A 21559-nucleotide genomic window follows, 5' to 3' on the forward strand; every position below is an offset into this window, starting at 1 on the left:
AGGGAGATCGGCTCAGTGCTTTGTGATGACCTAGAGGGGTGGGATAGGGAAGGTGGGAGGGAGGCTCAAGAGGGAGGGGATATGAGGACATATGTATACATATGGCTGATTCACTTTGGTGTACAACAGAGACTAACACAGTATTGTGAAGCAATTATACTCCAGTAATGATCTATTTTTAAAAAATGGTTTGGTATTATCTGGTACAGTAATTCTTTACATATCTTGCAACACAGTATTCCAGTCCTTGGATCCAGAGATACTCAGTACATGGCTAAATCATGAAGCATTCACAGGAATGTATATAACACAATTGTTAACAATAGTCAAAAACTGGAAACAGTCCAAATGTCTCTTAACAGTAGAACTGTCATATAAATTATGGTATTTTCCTGCAATAGAATAATCTGGTTTGACATGGATAAATCTCAATAGCGTAACTTATAGTGAAAGAAGAAAGTCAAAGAATTATACATGTAGTATGACCCTTTATGTAATTTCCAAATTATTTTACGTAGTTTAGAGATACTTACATAGATAATGAACTATAAGGAAAAGCAAGAGAATAATTATCATATAGTTCAGAATAGTGATTATCTCTGGAGGGAGAGAAAGCCTATGATCAGGAAGGGAAACAAAGGGAGTTTTTTAAGGGACAGGCCACATTCTCTTTCTTATTGTGGTGGTTACAGTAGGAATACTTCATTTCAAATTATTTTTTAAGAGACTTATACTTTCATAATTTTGGTTGTATGGCATTTTTCACAATAAAAATAAAAGATTTTTAATATAATCAAAGTATTTCTCTCTACACATATCAACATATATAATCAAATTTAAAAGTACTTAAATCTGGGCTTCCCTGGTGGTGCACTGGTTGAGAGTCCGCCTGCCGACGCAGGGGACACGGGTTTGTGCCCTGGTCCGGGAGGATCCCACATGCCGCGGAGCGGCTGGGCCCGTGAGCCATGGCCGCTGAGCCTGCGCGTCCGGAGCCTGTGCTCTGCAACGGGAGAGGCCACAACAGTGAGAGGCCTGCATACCACACAAAAAAAGAAAAAGTACTTAAATGTAAAAAGTGTAAATATTCTGTGGAAAAACCATAAAAGTATGCTGAAATACATTACAGCTGGCATGAATAAATGGAACTTTCCATTCCTGTAGAATAGAGGACTCAGTTTTGTAAAGATGTCAAGTTGATCTATAATTTAATCAATTTCACACAAAAGCATTTTATTGTGCAATTGTGAAGCTGATTTTAAAATTCACAATTAACTGTAAAATTGCAATAATAGCCAAAACATATTTTTAAAGGAGAAAATAATAAGAAACTGTACTACTAGATATCAAGATTTATTATGGAATCAAATAGAGAGTGCAGAAATAGATCCATACATAGCTGGACACTTGATTTATTCCATTGTAGATTAATGGAGAAAAGATTGACTTTTCATTAAAAGAGTGAGGATATTTACTATCCTTAAGAGAAAAAAAGGATTTCCTTATATCACACCAAGCTCAAAAACCAGGCCCAAGTGAATTAAAGAATTAAATGTGAAAAACAAAAATACAAAACTTTTAGAAGACAATATATAACAATATCTTTATGATCTTAAAATCATAATACTTGAACAAATTTAAAGTATAATGAGAGCAGAGAAGATTTTTACTGGGTTAAAAATTACTGCTGTCAATTAAAAATTATATAAAGACAGTGAAAGGACAAAACAGCAACTTGGAGAAGATACTTGCCATATATACTATCGAAGTAAATATTTGTAGCTAGAATATATGAAAATTTTTTTAATAAATAAGAGAAAAGCAAACAACCTAAAAGAAAAATGAAGACATAACAATAAAAATATTGGTAGAAATGACAATACAAATTACATAAATATAATTGTTCAACCCCATTAATCATCCTAAAAATGCAAATTATATTTTTACCAATTTGAGGGCATATCACAAATATCAGATTGGCAAAAAAAAAAGAAAGAAATGAAAGAAAGATATTTATTAACAAAATAAAAAAGGGGCACCAAGAATGGAATGGAATGGTGGGTTCTTTGCTAGGGAGGTAGTAAAATGTACAGCAAAGACTTTACAGACAAGGTTGATCGAACTCAGTGTTGAAATTGTTTTACAGAAGGATAGTACAAAAGAGTTTTCCATATGGAAAGACCAACGTTATTAGCACAAAAAAAGAAAAATCAGAAGATAAAAGCAGAGCTTTTGTGTGCTAATATTATGATGAAGTTTAGCCTGTGTCTAATATGATCTGATTTTAATTTCCAAAAAAATCAATCTGGCAGCAGAGAATCTGTTAAGAGAAATACAAAACCCAAAGAAGAGAGACTACTTTTGAAACTATTCTAGTAATTCACGTACAATATGATAGATGCTTTAATTATCAGTAGCTCTAGGGATAGAAAAGAAAGGCTAGGTATGATAGATGATACAGAAGCTGAATCTATAAAACTTGATGATTGAATGGGCATAAAGAATGAAGGATATGGAGGTCTTTATAATGAATATAAGAAATAGAAAATTATTGATTGTTTTTAACTAAAGAGTAAAAGGACTAGATTTGTATTTTTAAAATATCATCCTGAAGACTGTATTTGGGAAAGTGGGGAGATTGGAGGTAAGGAAACAGTTTAAGAGATAAATGCAATGTTTCAGATAAAACTTGTTGGGAAACCAAAGTACTATAAATGAATAAAAGCAACATATTATAAACGTTTTGCTAAGACTCACCAATCCTCCTAAATTGTTCAGCAATTCAGGTAATTCACATAGAAATAAATGGCAGAGTCAGACATAGCCTAGGAATATATCTCTAGTAACTTTGAATAGCTGGAGAAGAATCTGAAATTTTCAGGCATGTGTATGCTTTATATATCAGTTTTCCCACTTGAAACTAATTACTTTGCCAGGAAAGATACATTAAAAAGGCAGAATTCCTTATTTTGGACCATGATTGGCTACTTCAGAAAAATTTCAAAGTTAACAAAGATTATCTCTTAATGTTTAGGAAAAATGTGTTTGACAAGAACATTTTATTTATTTAGTAAATGTGTATTGCTCCCTTATTTTCCATATATAGATAACATATGAAACATATGTTATATACATATACATATATATGGATATAGATCCATATACGTAATATATATAATTGTATACAATGTATACAATTGTATAATAAATGGATAATAACTGTATACAATGTATAATATGCAATATATGTAATACACATATATTACCCTTATGTATATATATATTACTCAGGCCATGTGCCACAAATTATATACGACAGCATAATTAAATGTATTCATTGTCATAATTATGTAATAGGATTGCAGTAGAAACACAAAGAAAGGCATACAAAAATCTGTGTGTGGCAATCACATAGGTTCAATAGAGAAGGTAATGTCTAAGTGGAGACCTAGTTGATGAATAGGAGGCTGACGTGTAAATAAGTTAGTGATAGACACATGTTGGAAAAAACAGCAGAGGCAAGAGTACACATTTTACTAGTTCAAACTGCCAAAATGGATAGCATAGGGGATAGAAGGAGAAAGGAGCACAAGCTGTGGCTAAACAGGATTTTGGGATTTTTATATTGTGAGAGTGGGAAGATTCTGAGCTTTGAACTGAGGCTTATCTCCTCATTTCTGGTTTAGAAAGAGGATCAGTAACAGTATGAGGCAAATTGGAGCATTAGGATTAATGCTGAATAAAAAGAACATGATCTCTGCCCTCATACCGCAAGAGAAGGATCTGATCTGAAACCAAAAATTCATTCATTAAATGTTAATATGGAACATCCAAGTGAAAACCACCTTTAGGCTCAGATGAAAGAGTCCCACTCTGGGCTTCACATATCAGGAACACACAAAAAATAAATGTGTTAAAGCACACTTCCATCTCTTGGGATCTGTTGCTCAGCACTGACAACACAAACTGTACCCCTAAATTTTTGTTCTCATTACTAACTTGACTTATGCTCCAAGGAAATGGTTTTTTGCATCTCTTAGTTTATACCAATTATACAAAAGGTGAATGTATCCAAATATCATAAAAGTTTGTGGATTAGAGCTTAACCAGCTCCAAATAACAGCTAAAGGGGCATCAAATGTTTTCACCAGCTCTTACTTTTTGCTTTCTGCCATGAAAATAGCAACTGCCAAAGGGCTTCTCCTTCAGAATGGGTCCCAGAATAAGACACAGGGAGAAGAGCCAAAACAGCAAACCACCAGTAGCTGACTTGTAAAAATAAGTGTTTATTTTTATAATCTACTGAGATTTGGGGGTAATTTTTTACTGCAGCAAAGCTGACTAATAAAATTAGAAAGGAATGAAGGCAAAGAGGGAATGACAGAGAAAGAAATAAAGACAGTGAGTACCCTTTAAAGAATCCTGAGGGTAAAAAGAAACTGTCAACTTTAAGGAAATTTGGGAGAGAAGAAAATTATTGTTTTGAGAGAGTAGAGAACTGAGTATGTTAAAATACTAATCTAATGTGAAAGTCCTGTTAAGGAGAGCATATTGAACACACAGAAGGAATAATCCAGAGAATGAGGTCCCTAAAAAATTGAGATGAGATGGAGTTCAGAGTAGAGATGGAAGAGTTCTCTTTCAGTGTAAAGGAACACATTTTTCTTTATAATTGATGGTCAAGAGGAAACATTGGGTACAGGTGCAGGTAAGTAAATAAGTGGGTTAAAAATTAAAACTCACTGTTTACCTTAACTATTACACTACTACCACACTCACAACACTACCACACTCACAACACCAGACCTACGGGTTTTCCATACCAAGAAATCCTGACACTATCTGCCTAGAGTTAGTGCAGACCATACAGGTTAAAGGTTCAGTCCCACAAGCCTGCCCCCATCTCTAGACATCCACCGCAATTAGTAGGTCCCAGGTTACCCAAAACTTCTATCCAACTTGGCTACAAATCAGAGGTTGCTAAGACCCTCTCCTTGAATTCAATCATTTGCTAGAACATGTCACAGAACTCAGGAAAACATGTGCTAATTGATTACATGATAAAGGATACAGATGAACATCCAGATGAAGACATACATGGGATGAGGTCTGGAAAGGTCCTAGGCAAAGAAGCTTCTGTGGAGTTAGGGTGTGCCACCCTCCCAACACATATATGTGCTCACCAACCTGGAAATTCTCCAAACTCCACACTTCTGGGATGTTTATGGAGGTTTCATCACAGGCATGATCAATCATGAACACAATCTTCAGCCCCTCTTCCCTTCCCAGAGGATGCAGAGTGGGGCTAAAAGTTCTAATCATGGTTTGTTCTTTCTGGTGATTAGCCCCCATCCTGAAGCTACCTAGGAGCCCATAAAGAGTCATGTCTTTAGAACAAAAGATATTCCTATACCCGCAGGAAATTTCAAGGGATTTAGGAGCTTTGTGTCAGCAACCAGGGTCAAAGACCAAATATTAGAACAAAAGATATTCTTAGTGCTCTCATCACTTAGGAAATTACAAGGATTTTAGGAGCTCTGTGCCAGGAACTTGGAAGCAGAGATTAACACATATTTTTTCTATCATTTCACAGCAGGGAAACAGGAGTTGAGGGATTTTTTTTCAGTGAAGAGATGAGGATAGCTGGGGCTGTGAAAAGGCAAGATGGGAAGAGATCCCAGTTTGAGGAAAGTTGAGAAGTACTAAGATAGTAAAAAAAAAAAGAGATGTGCTTAGATAATACATAGAAAACTTTCGGGACACATTGAGAGACCAAATGAATTTGGAGACAATGATTTAAAAATCTGCCACACTTCTGCGGAGTGTTTAGATGTCTAAGAACTACCCAGAAAAACTAAAATCCAGCTAGGGTTGGTGTTTTCTAAGCTAGTGCAATGGAATCATGATACAAGATCTCAGAGGATATCAGTGAGAAAACTATTAAAGTGATGAAAATGGTATTTAAAACTGAGGGAGAAAGTGAGGAATAAAGATGCTAATAATAGATAAAAAGAAAATATAACAAGGAATGGGCATCCTCTGAGTTCAGTGAAGAATGTAGTTGAAGTAATTAAACAAAAGTGGGTTATAAGAAATTGTGGCTATAGGACATTTAAATAGACAAAAATAGCTTAATTTAAAGAACTGAGTTCCTACTGAGATTTCCAACTTTTATGTAGGGTAGTATATGAGATCCATTCAGAAGCTCCCCCTCTATGTCACTCCAGGCAGCTCCTTACTCAGCTATTGTGTAAAATCAACTAAGCTCACGTCAATTTTAAAAACTTACTAAAAAAGAATTCCAAACCAACTAGAGTGCTTTTAAAACTATTACTATTGATTTTCATTTCTTCCAAACACAGTATAAGTTTTCCTGATGAGAAATAGATTAGCTTGTTTCAATTCTAACTGTGATGAAAAAGTGAATAACGGACCAGAAACAAAATAAAAAGCAACTTAGTATGTTTGCTGTAACTGATTTTATCACACATATTTTTCTTGGCACACTGCCAAGATTAAAAGCAAACATGCTGACATCCTCATATTATTTTTGGATCACAGGCATGGAATCTCTATAGGAGATAATCACAGAGAACCCACTTTTCGATTCTTCTTAACCTCAAAAATCTAGAAGAAGTCATTGAAACTTAGGACTGTGCTATATTGGGCTCATTTTGAGAAAGTCATTTTATAGCCCATTTGCCAAGAAGAGAAATTTTGAGGTTCAAAGTAACCTTCTATCATCTTCCATTCTTTTGAAATAATATGAGTTTTCCACCTCCACGAACATAATGTTTCCCCAATTTCAGTCTAAAATTGTTCAATCTGTGGTGAAGCTCTTTTGAAAGGGCAAGGGGAAGAGTTTAAAAAAAGACCTAAGGAACCACAGAAATCTATTTAAACCCAGTCCTAATATCCATCTTTAGTCTTGGAGGTCTCGGCATGACTCTTTTCTATTACCATGGGTCTTAAAATACACAAAGATAAAAACAAATGGAGTCCATATTTTAAAATCTGGAAAATATCCTGATATATTGAAAGGTTAATTATTTTTTATTAATTGGTATGCAAAGTGTATTACTAAAAAGAATTCATCTAATGAGCTCATTTCAGCTATAACCTTGTCTACCATTAGCTCTTTTGTTAAAACCACTTGGAAATAGGACCCATCTTTCTCATTTTGGTTTCTCATCTTAAGGCAGTGATGAGTAGGCAAAGCAAGTTTTCAAGGTCCATAAAATGTTTCTTTCTATAAAAATAAGGAAATTAATCTTTTATCTAACAGTTTCAGGATGTCATCAGTCTGAAGGTTTACATAATCTCCTGATCCCTGGAGTCACAAGCTCACTAAAAGATACATGCATACGTACATAAAAATGTAGGTAGATTTTGGAATTTTAAAGCCCTCTTCAACTCTCAAACACCTCTCATCTTAGACTTATGTATGTGTTCTATGTTTCTTTGTTTTCACCTCGCTCTATTGTTGGTCTTGATTCCTTTGATGACATCCTGTTTCTACAACTTTTTGTCACACAATAAAAACTATTTTCTTCTTTTGTTTCCAAAAAAAAACCCACTAAGCAAAGAATGTTTTCCGTACCAGACTTTCACTACCAAGAAATTTATCAGCTGACATATCTTACCAGCCTAATATTACCTCCTTACTAGGTCTTTTATTTTCCTCTTTCTTCCATCCCTACATTTCTCGTCATCATCATATCCCTCTAGGGAGAAACTCAAATTCTTCTTTCTTGATTATGCAAAACAATTGTGGTCAACCTTTGATTTACCCTCTTTTTTTTTTTTTTTTTAATGTTATTTCTTTATTTTTTACTGTTGATATATATTTTTTTTTAAACGTCTTTATTGGGGTATAATTGCTTTACAATGGTGTGTTAGTTTCTGCTTTATAACAAAGTGAATCAGCTATACATATACATATGTTCCCATATGGCTTCCCTCTTGCGTCTCCCTCCCTCCCACTCTCCCCATCCCACCCTTCCAGGCTGTCACAAAGCACCGAGCTAATATCCCTGTGCCTTGCGGCTGCTTCCCCCCAGCTATCTACCTTACTACGTTTGTTAGTGTGTATATGTCCATGACTCTCTCTCGCCCTATCAAAACTCACCCCTCCCCCTCCCCATACCCTCAAGTCCGTTCTCCAGTAGGTCTGCGTCTTTATTCCTATCTTACCCCTAGGTTCTTCATGACATTTTTTTCCCTTAAATTCCATATATATGTGTTAGCATACGGTATTTGTCTTTTTCTTTCTGACTTACTTCACTCTGTATGACAGACTCTAGGTCTATCCATCTCATTACAAAGAGCTCAATTTCATTTCTTTTTAAGGCTGAGTAATATTCCATTGTGTATATGTGCCACATCTTCTTTATCCATTCATCCGATGATGGGCGCTTAGGTTGTTTCCATTTCCTGGCTACTGTAAATAGAGCTGCAATGAACATTTTGGTACATGACTCTTTTTGAATTTTGGTTTTCTCAGGGTATATGCCAAGTAGTGGGATTGCTGGGTCATATGGTAATTCTATCTGTAGTTTTTTAAGGAACCTCCATACTGTTCTCCACAGTGGCTGAACCAATTCACATTCCCACCAGCAGTGCAAGAGTGTCCCCTTTCCTCCACACCCTCTCCAGCATTTATTGTTTCTAGATTTTTTGATGATGGCCATTCTGACTGGTGTGAGATGATATCTCATTGTAGTTTTGATTTGCATTTCTCTAATGATTAATGATGTTGAGCATTCTTTCATGTGTTTGTTGGCATTCTGTATATCTTCTTTGGAGAAATGTCTATTTAGGTCTTCTGCCCATTTTTGGATGGGGTTGTTTGTTTTTTTGTTATTGAGCTGCATGAGCTGCTTGTAAATTTTGGAGATTAATCCTTTGTCAGTTGCTTCATTTGCAAATGTTTTCTCCCATTCTGAGGGTTGTCTTTTGGTCTTGGTTATGGTTTCCTTTGCTGTGCAAAAGCTTTGAAGTTTCATTAGGTCCCATTTGTTTATTTTTGTTTTTATTTCCATTACTCTAGGAGGTGGGTCAGAAAGGATCTTGCTGTGATTTATGTCATAGAGTGTTCTTCCTATGTTTTCTTCTAAGAGTTTGATAGTTTCTGGCCTTACATTTAGGTCTTTAATCCATTTTGAGCTTATTTTTGTGTATGGTGTTAGGGAGTGATCTAATCTCATACTTTTACATGTACCTGTCCAGTTTTCCCAGCACCATTTATTGAAGAGGCTGTCCTTTCTCCACTGTACATTCCTGCCTCCTTTATCAAAGATAAGGTGTCCATATGTGCGTGGGTTTATCTCTGGGCTTTCTATCCTGTTCCACTGATCTATCTTTCTGTTTTTGTGCCAGTACCATACTGTCTTGATTACTGTTGCTTTGTAATATAGTCTGAAGTCAGGCAGCCTTATTCCTCCAGCTCCTTTTTTCGTTCTCAAGATTGCTTTGGCTATTCGGGGTCTTTTGTGTTTCCATACAAATTGTGAAATTTTTTGTTCTAGTTCTGTGAAAAATGCCAGTGGTAGTTTGATAGGGATTGCATTGAATCTGTAGATTGCTTTGGGTAGTAGAGTCATTTTCACAATGTTGATTCTTCCCATCCAAGAACATGGTATATCTCTCCATCTATTTGTATCATCTTTAATTTCTTTCATCAGTGTCTTATAATTTTCTGCATACAGGTCTTTCGTCTCCTTAGGTAGGTTTATTCCTAGATATTTTATTCTTTTTGTTGCAATGGTAAATGGGAGTGTTTTCTTGATTTCACTTTCATATTTTTCATCATTAGTATATAGGAATGCCAGAGATTTCTGTGCATTAATTTTGTATCCTGCTACTTTACCAAATTCATTGATTAGCTCTAGTAGTTTTCTGGTAGCATCTTTAGGATTCTCTATGTATAGTATCATGTCATCTGCAAACAGTGACAGCTTTACTTCTTCTTTTCCGATTTGGATTCCTTTTATTTGTTTTTCTTCTCTGATTGCTGTGGCTAAAACTTCCAAAACTATGTTGAATAAGAGTGGTGAGAGTGGGCAACCTTGTCTTGTTCCTGATCTTAGTGGAAATGCTTTCAGTTTTTCACCATTGAGGATGATGTTTGCTGTGGGCTTGTCATATATGGCTTTTATTATGTTTAGGAAAGTTCCCTCTATGCCTACTTTCTGGAGGGTTTTTATCATAAATGGGTGTTGAATTTTGTCGAAAGCTTTCTCTGCATCTATTGAGATGATCATATGATTTTTCTCCTTCAATTTGTTAATATGGTTTATCACATTGATAGATTTGCGTATATTGAAGAATCCTTGCATTCCTGGAATAAACCCCACTTGATCATGGTGTATGATCCTTTTAATGTGCTGTTGGATTCTGTTTGCTAGTATTTTGTTGAGGATTTTTGCATCTATGTTCATCAGTGATATTGGCCTGTAGTTTTTTCTTTGTGACATCCTTGTCTGGTTTTGGTATCAAGGTGATGGTGGCTTCGTAGAAGGAATTTGGGAGTGTTCCTCCCTCTGCTATATTTTGGAAGAGTTTGAGAAGGATAGGTGTTAGCTCTTCTCTAAATGTTTGATAGAATTCACCTGTGAAGCCATCTGGTCCTGGGCTTTTGTTTGTTGGAAGATTTTTAATCACAGTTTCAATTTCAGTGCTTGTGATTGGTCTGTTCATATTTTCTATTTCTTCCTGATTCAGTCTTGGCAGGTTGTGCATTTCTAAGAATTTGTCCATTTCTTCCAGATTGTCCATTTTATTGGCATAGAGTTGCTTGTAGTAATCTCTCATGATTTTTTTTTATTTCTGCAGTGTCAGTTGTTACTTCTCCTTTTTCATTTCTAATTCTATTGATTTGAGTCTTCTCCCTTTTTTTCTTGATGAGTCTGGCTAGTGGTTTATCTATTTTGTTTATCTTCTCAAAGAACCAGCTTTTAGTTTTATTGATCTTTGCTATTGTTTCCTTCATTTCTTTTTCATTTATTTCTGATCTGATTTTTATGATTTCTTTCCTTCTGCTAGCTTTGGGGTTTTTTTGTTCTTCTTTCTCTAATTGCTTGAGGTGCAAGGTTAGGTTGTTTATTCGAGATGTTTCCTGCTTCTTAAGGTGGGCTTGTATTGCTATAAACTTCCCCCTTAGAACTGCTTTTGCTGCATCCCATAGGTTTTGGGTCGTTGTGTCTCCATTGTCATTTGTTTCTAGGTATTTTTTTATTTCCTCTTTGATTTCTTCAGTGATCACTTCATTATTAAGTAGTGTATTGTTTAGCCTCCATGTGTTTGTATTTTTTACAGATCTTTTCCTGTAATTGATATCTAGTCTCATGGCGTTGTGGTCGGAAAAGATACTTGATACAATTTCAGTTTTCTTAAATTTACCAAGGCTTGATTTGTGACCCAAGATATGATCTATCCTGGAGAATGTTCCATGAGCACTTGAGAAAAATGTGTATTCTGTTGTTTTTGGATGGAGTGTCCTATAAATATCAATTAAGTCCATCTTGTTTAATGTATCATTTAAAGCTTGTGTTTCCTTATTTATTTTCATTTTGGATGATCTGTCCATGGGTGAAAGTGGGGTGTTAAAGTCCCCTACTATGAATGTGTTACTGTTGATCTCCCCTTTTATGGTTGTTAGTATTTGCCTTATGTATTGAGGTGCTCCTATGTTGGGTGCATAAATATTTACAATTGTTATATCTTCTTCTTGGATCGATCCCTTGATCATTATGTAGTGTCCTTCTTTGTCCCTTTTAATAGTCCTTATTTTAAAGTCTATTTTGTCTGATATGAGAATTGCTACTCCAGCTTTCTTTTGGTTTCCATTTGCATGGAATATCTTTTTCCATCCCCTTACTTTCAGTCTGTATGTGTCTCTAGTTCTGAAGTGGGTCTCTTGTAGACAGCATATATAAGGGTCTTGTTTTTGTATCCATTCAGCCAATCTGTGTCTTTTGGTGGGAGCATTTAGTCCATTTACATTTAAGGTAATTATCGATATGTATGTTCCTATTTCCATTTTATATATTGTTTTGGGTTCGCTACTATAGGTCATTTCCTTCTCTTGTGTTTCGTGTCTAGAGAAGTTCCTTTAGCATTTGTTGTAAAGCTGGTTTGGTGGTGCTGAACTCTCTCAGCTTTTGCTTGTCTGTAAAGGTTTTAATTTCTCCATCAAATGTGAATGAGATCCTTGCTGGGTAGAGTAGTCTTGGTTGCAGGCTATTCTCCTTCAGCACTTTCAGTATGTCCTGCCACTCCCTTCTGGCTTGTAGGGTTTCTGCTGAGAGATCAGCTGTTAACCTTATGGGGATTCCCTTGTGTGTTATTTGTTGTTTTTCCCTTGCTGCTTTTAATATGCTTTCTTTGTATTTAATTTTTGACAGTTTGATTAATATGTGTCTTGGCGTGTTTCTCCTTGTATTTATCCTGTATGGGACCCTCTGTGCTTCCTGGACTTGATTAACTATTTCCTTTCCCATATTAGGGAAGTTTTCAACTATAATCTCTTCAAATATTTTCTCAGTCCCTTTCTTTCTTTCTTCTTCTTCTGGAACCCCTATAATTCGAATGTTGGTGCATTTCATGTTGTCCCAGAGGTCTCTGAGACTGTCCTCAGTTCTTTTCATTCTTTTTTCTTTATTCTGCTCTGCAGTAGTTATTTCCACTACTTTATCTTCCAGGTCACTTATCCGTTCTTCTGCCTCAGTTATTCTGCTATTGATCCTATCTAGAGTGATTTTAATTTCATTTATTGCATTGTTCATCGTTGCTTGTTTCATCTTTAGTTCTTGTAGGTCCTTGTTAACTGTTTCTTGCATTTTGTCCATTCTACTTCCAAGATTTCGGATCATCCTTACTATCATTATTCTGAATTCTTTTTCAGGTAGATTGCCTATTTCCTCTTCATTTGTTAGGTCTGGTGGGTTTTTATCTTGCTCCTTCATCTGCTGTGTGTTTTTCTGTCTTCTCATTTTGCTTATCTTACTGTGTTTGGGGTCTCCTTTTTGCAGGCTGCACTTTCGTAGTTCCCGTTGTTTTTGATGTCTGTCTCCAGTGGCTAAGGTTGTTTCAGCGGGTTGTGTAGGCTTCCTGGTGGAGGGGACTAGTGCCTGTGTTGTGCTGGATGAGGCTGGATCTTGTCTCTCTAGTGGGCAGGTTCACGTCTGGTGGTGTGTTTTGGGGTGTCTGTGGCCTTATTATGATTTTAGGCAGCCTCTCTGCTAATGGGTGGGGTTGTGTTCCTGTTTTGCTAGTTGTTTGGCATAGGTTGTCCAGCACTGTGGCTTGCTGGTCGTTGAGTGAAGCTGGGTGCTGGTGTTAAGATGGAGGTCTCTGGGATATTTCCACCGTTTAATATTATGTGGAGCTGGGAGGTCTCTTGTTGACCAGTGTCCTGAAGTTGGCTCTCCTACCTCAGAGGCAGAGCCCTGACTCCTGGCTGGAGCACCAAGAGCCTTTCATCCACACAGCTCAGAATAAAAGGGAGAAAAAGTAGGGAGAATTAGTAGAAGTATGAGTAAAGAAAGAAGGAAAGGAGGAAAGGAAGGAAGGAAGAAAGAAGCAAAGAAGGAAAGAAAGGAGGGAGGGAGGGAGGGAGGGAGGAAGGAAGGAAGGAGGGAAAGAAGGAAAAAAGACAGAAAGAAAGATGATACAGTAAAAATAAAATAAAGTATAATATAGTTATTGAATTAAAAAATATTTAGAAAAAAAAAAAAAGGGACGGATAGAACCTTAGGACAAATGTTGGAAGCAAAGCTATACAGAGAAAATCTTACACAGAAGCATACACATACACCTTCACAAAAAGAGGTAAAGGGGGATAAATCATAAATCCTGCTCCCTGAGACCACCTCCTCAATTTGGGGTGATTCGTTGTCTAAAGGAGGGAAGGAAGGAAGGAAAGAAAGAAAGAACGAAGGTAAAGTATAATAAAGTTATCACAATTAAACTTAATTATTAAGAAAAAGAATTTTTAAAAAAAAGTCATGGACGGATAGAGCCCTAGGACAAATGGTGGAAGCAAGAGTATACAGACAGGATCTCACACAGAAGCATACACGTACACATTCACAAAAAGAGGAAAAGGGAAAAAAATCATAGATCTCGCTCCTAAATTCCACCTCTTCAATTTGGGATCATTCCTTGTCTATTCAGGTATTCCACAGATGCAGGGTATATCAAGTTGATTGTGGAGCTTTAATCCGCTGCTTCTGTGTCTGCCGGGAGAGATTTCCCTTTCTCTTCTTTGTTCTCACAGCTCACAGGAGCTCAGCTTTGGATTTGGCCCTGCCTCTGCGTGTAGGTCGCTGGAGGGCGTCTGTTTTTTCGCTCAGACAGGACGGGGTTAAAGGAGCCGCTGATTCGGGGCCTCCGGCTCACTCAGGCCGGGGGTTGGGGGATGGGGGTAGGAGGGGCACTACGCGCGGGGCGGGCCTGCAGCTGCAGAGGCAGCGTGACGTTGCGGCAGAGGCCGGCGTGATGTTGCACCAGCCTGCGACCCGCCGTGCGTACTCCCGGGGAAGTTGTCCCTGGATCCCGGGAACCTGGCAGTGGCGGGCTGCACAGGCTCCGCGGAAGAGGGGTGTGGAGAGTGACCTGTGCTCGCACACAGGCCCCTTGGTGGCGGCAGCAGCAGCCTTAGCGTCTCCCGCCTGTCTCTGGGGTCCGCGGTTTTAGCCGCGGCTCGCGCCCGTCTCTGGGGTTTGCGCTTTCAGCCGCGGCTCGCGCCCGTCTCGGGGGCTCGCGCCCTCAGCCGCGGCTCGCGCCCGTCTCTGGGGTTCGCGCTTTTAGCTGCGGCTCGCGCCCGTCTCTGGAGTTCCTTTAAGCAGCGCTCTTAAACCCCTCTCCTCGCGCACCAGGAAACAAAGAGGGAAGAAAAAGTCTCTTGCCTCTTCGGCCGGTGCAGGCTTTTCCCGGGACTCCCTCCCGGCTAGTCGTGGTGCACTAACCCCTTCAGGCTATGTTCAAGCCGCCAACCCCAGTCCTCTCCCTGAGCTCCGTCCAAAACCAAAACCCGAGCCTCAGCTCGCAGCCCCGCCCGCCCCGGCGGGTGAGCAGACAAGCCTCTCGGGCTGGTGAGTGCCGGTCAGCACCGATCGTCTGTGCAGGAATCTCCCCGCTTTACCCTCCGCACCCGTCGCTGTGCACTACTCCGCGGTCCCGTAACTCCCCCCTCTGCCTCCCGCAGTCTCCGCCCGCGGAGGGGCTTCCTAGTGTGTGGAAACTTTTCCTCCTTCACAGCTCCCTCCCACTGGTGCAGGTGCCGTCCTTATTCTTTTGTCTCTGTTTTTTCTTTTGCCCTACCCAGTTACGTGGGGAGTTTCTTGCCTTTTGGGAGGTCTGAGGTCTTCTGCCAGCCTTCAGTAGGAGTTCTGTAGGAGTTGTTCCACGTGTGGATGTATTTCTGGTGTATCCGTGGGGAGGAAGGCGATCTCCGCGTCTTACTCTTCCGCCATCTTCAAGGTCCCCCTACCCTCTTTTATCTGGACTAGGAGCTGTGGTTGAGGTGGGAAAAAAATCCATCAAAGTGCTTCTTTTTTTTAAAACTTTTTCTTATTGAAGTGTAGTTAATTTACAATGTTGTGTAAGTATCAGTTGTACAGCAAAGTGATTCAGTTACACACATACACATATATATACATGTATATATATATGTATGTATATATATATATACATATATATGTGTATATATATAAATATATACACATTCAGATTCTTTTCCATTACAGGTTATTACAAGATAGTGAATATAGTTCCCTGTGCTATAGAGTAGGTCCTTGCTGTTTATCTAGTTTTTATATAGTAGTGTGTATATGTTAATCCCAAACTCCTAATTTATCTCTCCATCCCCCACCTCATCACTATCCTGTTTGGTATCCATAAGTTTTTCTATGTCTGTGGGTCTGTATTATAAATAAGTTCATGTGAATCATTTTTTTCTTTTAGATTTCACATGTAATTGATGTCACATGATATTTGTCTTTCTCTATCTGACTTACTTCACTTAAGATGATAAGCTCTAGGTCCATCCATGTTGCTGCAAATGGTATTATTTCATTTTTTTTTGACTGAGTAATATTCAATTGTATATATATATATATATATATATATATATATATATATATATACCACATTTTCTGTATCCATTCATCTGTTGTTGGACAATTAAGTTGCTTCCATGTCTTGGCTATTGTAAATAATGCTGTTATGAACATTGAGGTGCATGTATCTTTTTCAATTATAGTTTTCCCCAGATATATGCCCAGGAGTGAGATCACTGGATCATATGGTAACTCTATTTTTATTTTTTTAAGGAACTTCCATACTGCTCTCCATAGCGGCTGCACCAAGTTATATTCCCACCAATAGCGTAGAAGGGTTCCTTTCTTCCACACTCTCTCCAGCATTCATTAATGGTAGACATTTCAGATGAAATGTGAAATGTTTCACATGTTTTTTCAAATGTTTCACATTTGAAATGTTTTTGAAATGTTTCACATGTTTTTTCAAATGTTTCACAATGTTTCACAGTGTGAGGTGATACCTCATTGTAGTTTGATTTGCATTTCTCTAATTAGTAACGATATTGAGCATCTTTTCATGTGCCTATTGGCCATTTGTATGTCTTCTTTGGAGAAATGTCTATTTAGATATTCTGCCCATTTTTTATTGGGTTGTTTTTCTTTTCGATTTTAAGATATATGAGCTGTTTGTATATTTTGGAAATTAATCCCTTGTCAGTTGCAACACTTGCAAATATTTTCTCCCAGTCTGTAGGTTGCCTTTGCATTTTGTTTATGGTTTCCTTTGCTGTGCAAAAGCTTTTGAGTTTAATTAGATCCCATTAGTTTATTTTTGTTTTTATTTCCATTACACCAGGAGACAGATTCAAAGAATATTGCTGTGATTTATGTCAAAGAGTGTTCTGCCTATGTTTTCCTCTAGCAGTTTTATAGTATCTGGTGTTACATTTAGGTCTTTAATCCATTTTGAGTTTATTTTTGTATATGGTGTTAGAGAATGTTCTAATTTCAATCTTTTACATGTAGCTGTTTAGTTTTCCCAGTACCACTTATTGAAGAGACTGTCTTTTCTCCATTGTATATTCTTGCCTCCTTTGTCATAGATTAACTGACTGTAAGTGGATGGGTTTATCTCTGGGCTTTCTATCCTGTTCCATTGATCTATATTTCTGTTTTTGTGCCAGTACCATACTATCTTGATTACTGTAGCTTTGTAGTATAGTCTGAAGTCAGGGAGCCTGATTGTTCCAGCTCCATTCTTCTTTCTAAAGATTGCTTTGGCTATTCAGAGTCTTTTGTGTTTCCATACAAATTGTAATTTTTTTTGTAAAAAATGTCATTGGTAATTTGATAGGGATTGCATTGAATCTGTAGCTTGCCTTGGATAGTATGTTCATTTTAACAATATTGGTTCTTCCAGTCCAAGAACATGGTATGTCTTTCCATCTGTTTGTTTCATCTTCAATTTCTTTCATCAATGTCTTATAGTTTTCAAAGTACAGGTATAAGTCTTTTGCCTCCTTAGGTAGGTTTATTCCTAAGTATTTGATGCAATGGTAATTGGGATTGTTTTCTTAATTTCTCTTTCTGATATTTTGTTGTTAGTGTCTAGAAATGCAACAGATTTCTATATATTAATTTTGTATCCAGCAACTTTACCAAATTCATGATGAGCTCTAGTAGTTTTCTGATAGGGTCTTTAGTATTTTCTATGTATAGCATTATGTTTGCATAGCATTATGCAAACAGTGACAGTTTTATTTCTTTTCCAGTTTTGATTCCTTTTATTTCTTTTTCTTCTCTGATTGCTGTGACTAGGACTTCCAAAACTATGTTGAATAAAATTGACAAGAGTGGGCATCCGTGTCTTGTTCCTGATCTTAGAAGAAATGCCTTCAGCTTTTCACCATTGAGTTGGCTGTGGATTTGTCATATATAGCCTTTATTATGTTGAGGTATGTTCCCCCTATGCCCACTTTCTGGACAGTTTTTATCATAGATCATTGTTGAATTTTATCAAAAGATTTTTCTGCATCTATTGAGGTGATCAAATGGGTTTTATTCTTCAGTTTGTTAATGTGGTGTATCACACTGATTGATTTACAGATAGTGAAAAATTCTTGCATTCCTGGAATAAATCCCACTTGATCATGGTGTAAGATCCTTTTAATGTATTGCTAGAGTCAGTCTGCTAGTATTGTGTTGAGGACTTTTGCATCTGTTCATCAGTGATATCGGTCTGTAATTTTCCTTTTTTGTCATATCTTTGTCTGGTTTTGGTATCAGTGTGATGGTGGCCACTTTCTTAAACAAAAGAATCATCCAACCACAATTATTATTTTAACATTCATCTAGAAGGCATCCATATTTTGTTTGCCATGGCCATTTATTTATACTATTATCTAAGCATTGAAAGTTGGCAATCTGATAGGGAAGGCCAGCTGTGTATAAATTTTTGGCAGAGAAAATAGATGACTGCTGCTACATTGTGACAAAACTGCTTAAAGCTAATTTCAAATACTAAGTATACATAATTATTTGTGGTAAGAGGTCCACTGAGTAAAAGCAGAATGTTTATAAATGCATCCTAGGTCAACAAGTATCCAAAACATCTGGATTAAAAGTAAAAAGGAGTATATCATATGGTGAGCAACTGAAATTTTTCCAACCGCCTCAGAATGGTTTCTCTGGGTTAACTTCAATAATTTTCTTTCAATCTGGTCCACTTTGTCCCAGCCCTCCCACATAGTTCAAACCAAATAAGCACTTCTTAACAGCAGGCACTTGAAAGGAAAATAAGCCTATTTAGAGAGCACATGAACAAAAGGGGAAAGTAGAAGTAATGTTAAGTATCAAAAACTGACTGGAAGATTTACACAGGTCTCCCACTCAGAATCAATGCACTTACATGTTTTCCATGGCTCCTCTGGACATACTGCAGCTTCATGCATCCCTCTTTTGCTGTCTCAATTAAAACTAAAGTGTGAATACCAGGCAAGATGAATGTAATTGTATCTCTAGCAGCACTAGTCCATGCTCTGGGCTTTGGACTTTAATAGTGTCTCTCCTCTCTTCCTAATGCTCCCCCTTTTGAATGTGGGAGCATATTTCTCATTTATTTTTGCTCTCAAAACTCAGTCAGAAGGAGAAGGATTTGGATATTACTGACTCAACTTCTTTGTCTATCATATTGACTGTCTGACCTATAACATGATACAACTTAAGCTTCATTTTTTTTCCTTAGGGTAGAAAACCATATCCAAATGAAGAGTCAAATAGAGGATCCCAAGTTTAAGTACTTATAAATAGAACTTCAATATATGTCTGATATATATATATATATATATATATATATATATATATATAAAACCATACGTTTTCCAGTATTCAGGTTTCTTTGTACTCAGAACCACCACATTACTTAAAACACAAATGTTTAATGTCACATAAGCAGAAATCTCTAAGCAATGCCTTAATGACCACTCTCATCTAGTAATCTTGAAACTGTGTTATAACAGCAATAGTATGTATATAGCCTTTTTTTTTTACCATGTCAGCATTTTGTTTCTCCAGTAACTAAAAATAGTGCAGCATACTTGTTTTTTTAGTGCTATTTTCCTTATAATATTAAGTATAGCTCTGCCCAAAAGTCAAAGGGTTGAAGGAAATAAGAGCTACCAATACTGAAAAGACAAAGAACCACTAAATCTTAAAAATGCATTTTGATTGGATATTATTGAGTTCTACATGTACTGCCACTCCAACTTTGAGCCTGCTTAGCAAAGAACTAGTGTCAGCAACAGTGCTAAGATATCAGCATCATTCACACACATACTCTCTAATAAGCCATACTCAGATTCGAACCAGCCCTACATATTTTACATTATGACAAGAACATTAATTTAAGATGAGGCAGCTTAGCATAATAGAACTTACACAGTAAAACACTTAAGCTTTTGACCCCTTGATTACAATAAGCCTCCAGATTCTCATACATAAAACAGTGATAAAAGGAGTATAAATCTCAGGAATTTTCTGAGGATTATATGAGATATTGCAAGTAAAGCACTGAATAAAGTAAAGGAGCAAAAATACATAAAGGTTAGCTATGAATATTATTATTTCTTTTTGCCTTTTCGTTAAATTGGCACTGGGTGGTAAACAGTGTATAATGATACATAAAAAGCAAGTGAAATTTTTATATTTGTAAGAACATTTAACATTTTCTTATTAGTATTATTCTAAGGTCAATGACATACAGGAATCAGTGATATTTTCAGTCTATTACATTTCCCCTTTTGGTATCTCTTCATGTAAAATCCTATATTCCTACACACACAAAAAAAACTGTCCTCCCATGTTTGGTAAACTCTGTTCTGACATGGGAGTATTCTTCCTGGTATTTCATAAGGCCATTAATTCATTGCACTAACTATTCACAGTGAATTTAAAAAATAAAATGAACTTTGGATACCTGGGTGAGCAAAAATCTGTGTGGACATTGGAGGTTCTATGAGTATAATAAATAAGTCCAGCACTAAAAAGAGACGTATGCTTTTCTTGTAAATGTCAACATATTCATGATTAATTCTCACAGGCATACTTAAAAAAATAATAATGTAAAAAGTAAAAGCATTCACAACCACCCAGTCACAAAGTTACAGATAATATCAGCATGCTGGAAGAGTAAGATAAACACCAACATGATGTGAATGCATGATAAATAACTCTTCTGTGAAGGAGAAAACATAAATATTGATTAACTTCAAAAATTAAAATTACAATCACAGAAGAAATAACATGAATAACTAATAAAGATATGAAGAAATGCTTAAACTCATTTTTAAAAAAGAAAACCAAATTAAAACAATGTGATATAACTTCATACCCATAATATTAACAAGTATTAAAATGCTAGGTAGCATAAATTGTTGGATAGATCATGGGAATATGGGAATGTTCATGTTGTACAGATGGTAATTTAGAATGTGCAACTATTATGGAGAGCAATCTGACAGTACTCAGTCAGATTACATATATAAATACTTTAAGAAGTAGCATTCCTTTTCCTGAGCATATATCCTAGAGAAATTGCCCCCAGGTCCAAAAGGGAAGACTACTACAGCATTGTTTATCATGGTGGGAAACTGGAGGCAATTTGGAGGACCATTCCTGGAGAATGGACATAAAAACATGGTGGATGCAAACCATGGAATACTGGAAGGCTATAAGAAGCAATAGGCTAAATGTAAATGTAATTTAAATAGTTCCTAGAAGCATGGCTGTGTAAAAATTATAAGATAAAAATGAGACCTATAACATAACAGCTTATAAAGTAAAAATACATACCTATAAAAATAGCATGTATTTTTCAAGAATACACATATAATAAAAGGATAGAAAATAAATATATTAGAATGATTACCTTTTTAGGCTAGTGGTAGAGTAGACAACATGATAAGAGATAAAGATATGAGACTTCATAAATATGTTTTAAAAAATGGGGGGCTGTTTTA

Source organism: Phocoena sinus, chromosome 2, assembly GCF_008692025.1.
Source record: "Phocoena sinus isolate mPhoSin1 chromosome 2, mPhoSin1.pri, whole genome shotgun sequence".
Lineage (NCBI taxonomy): Eukaryota > Metazoa > Chordata > Mammalia > Artiodactyla > Phocoenidae > Phocoena > Phocoena sinus.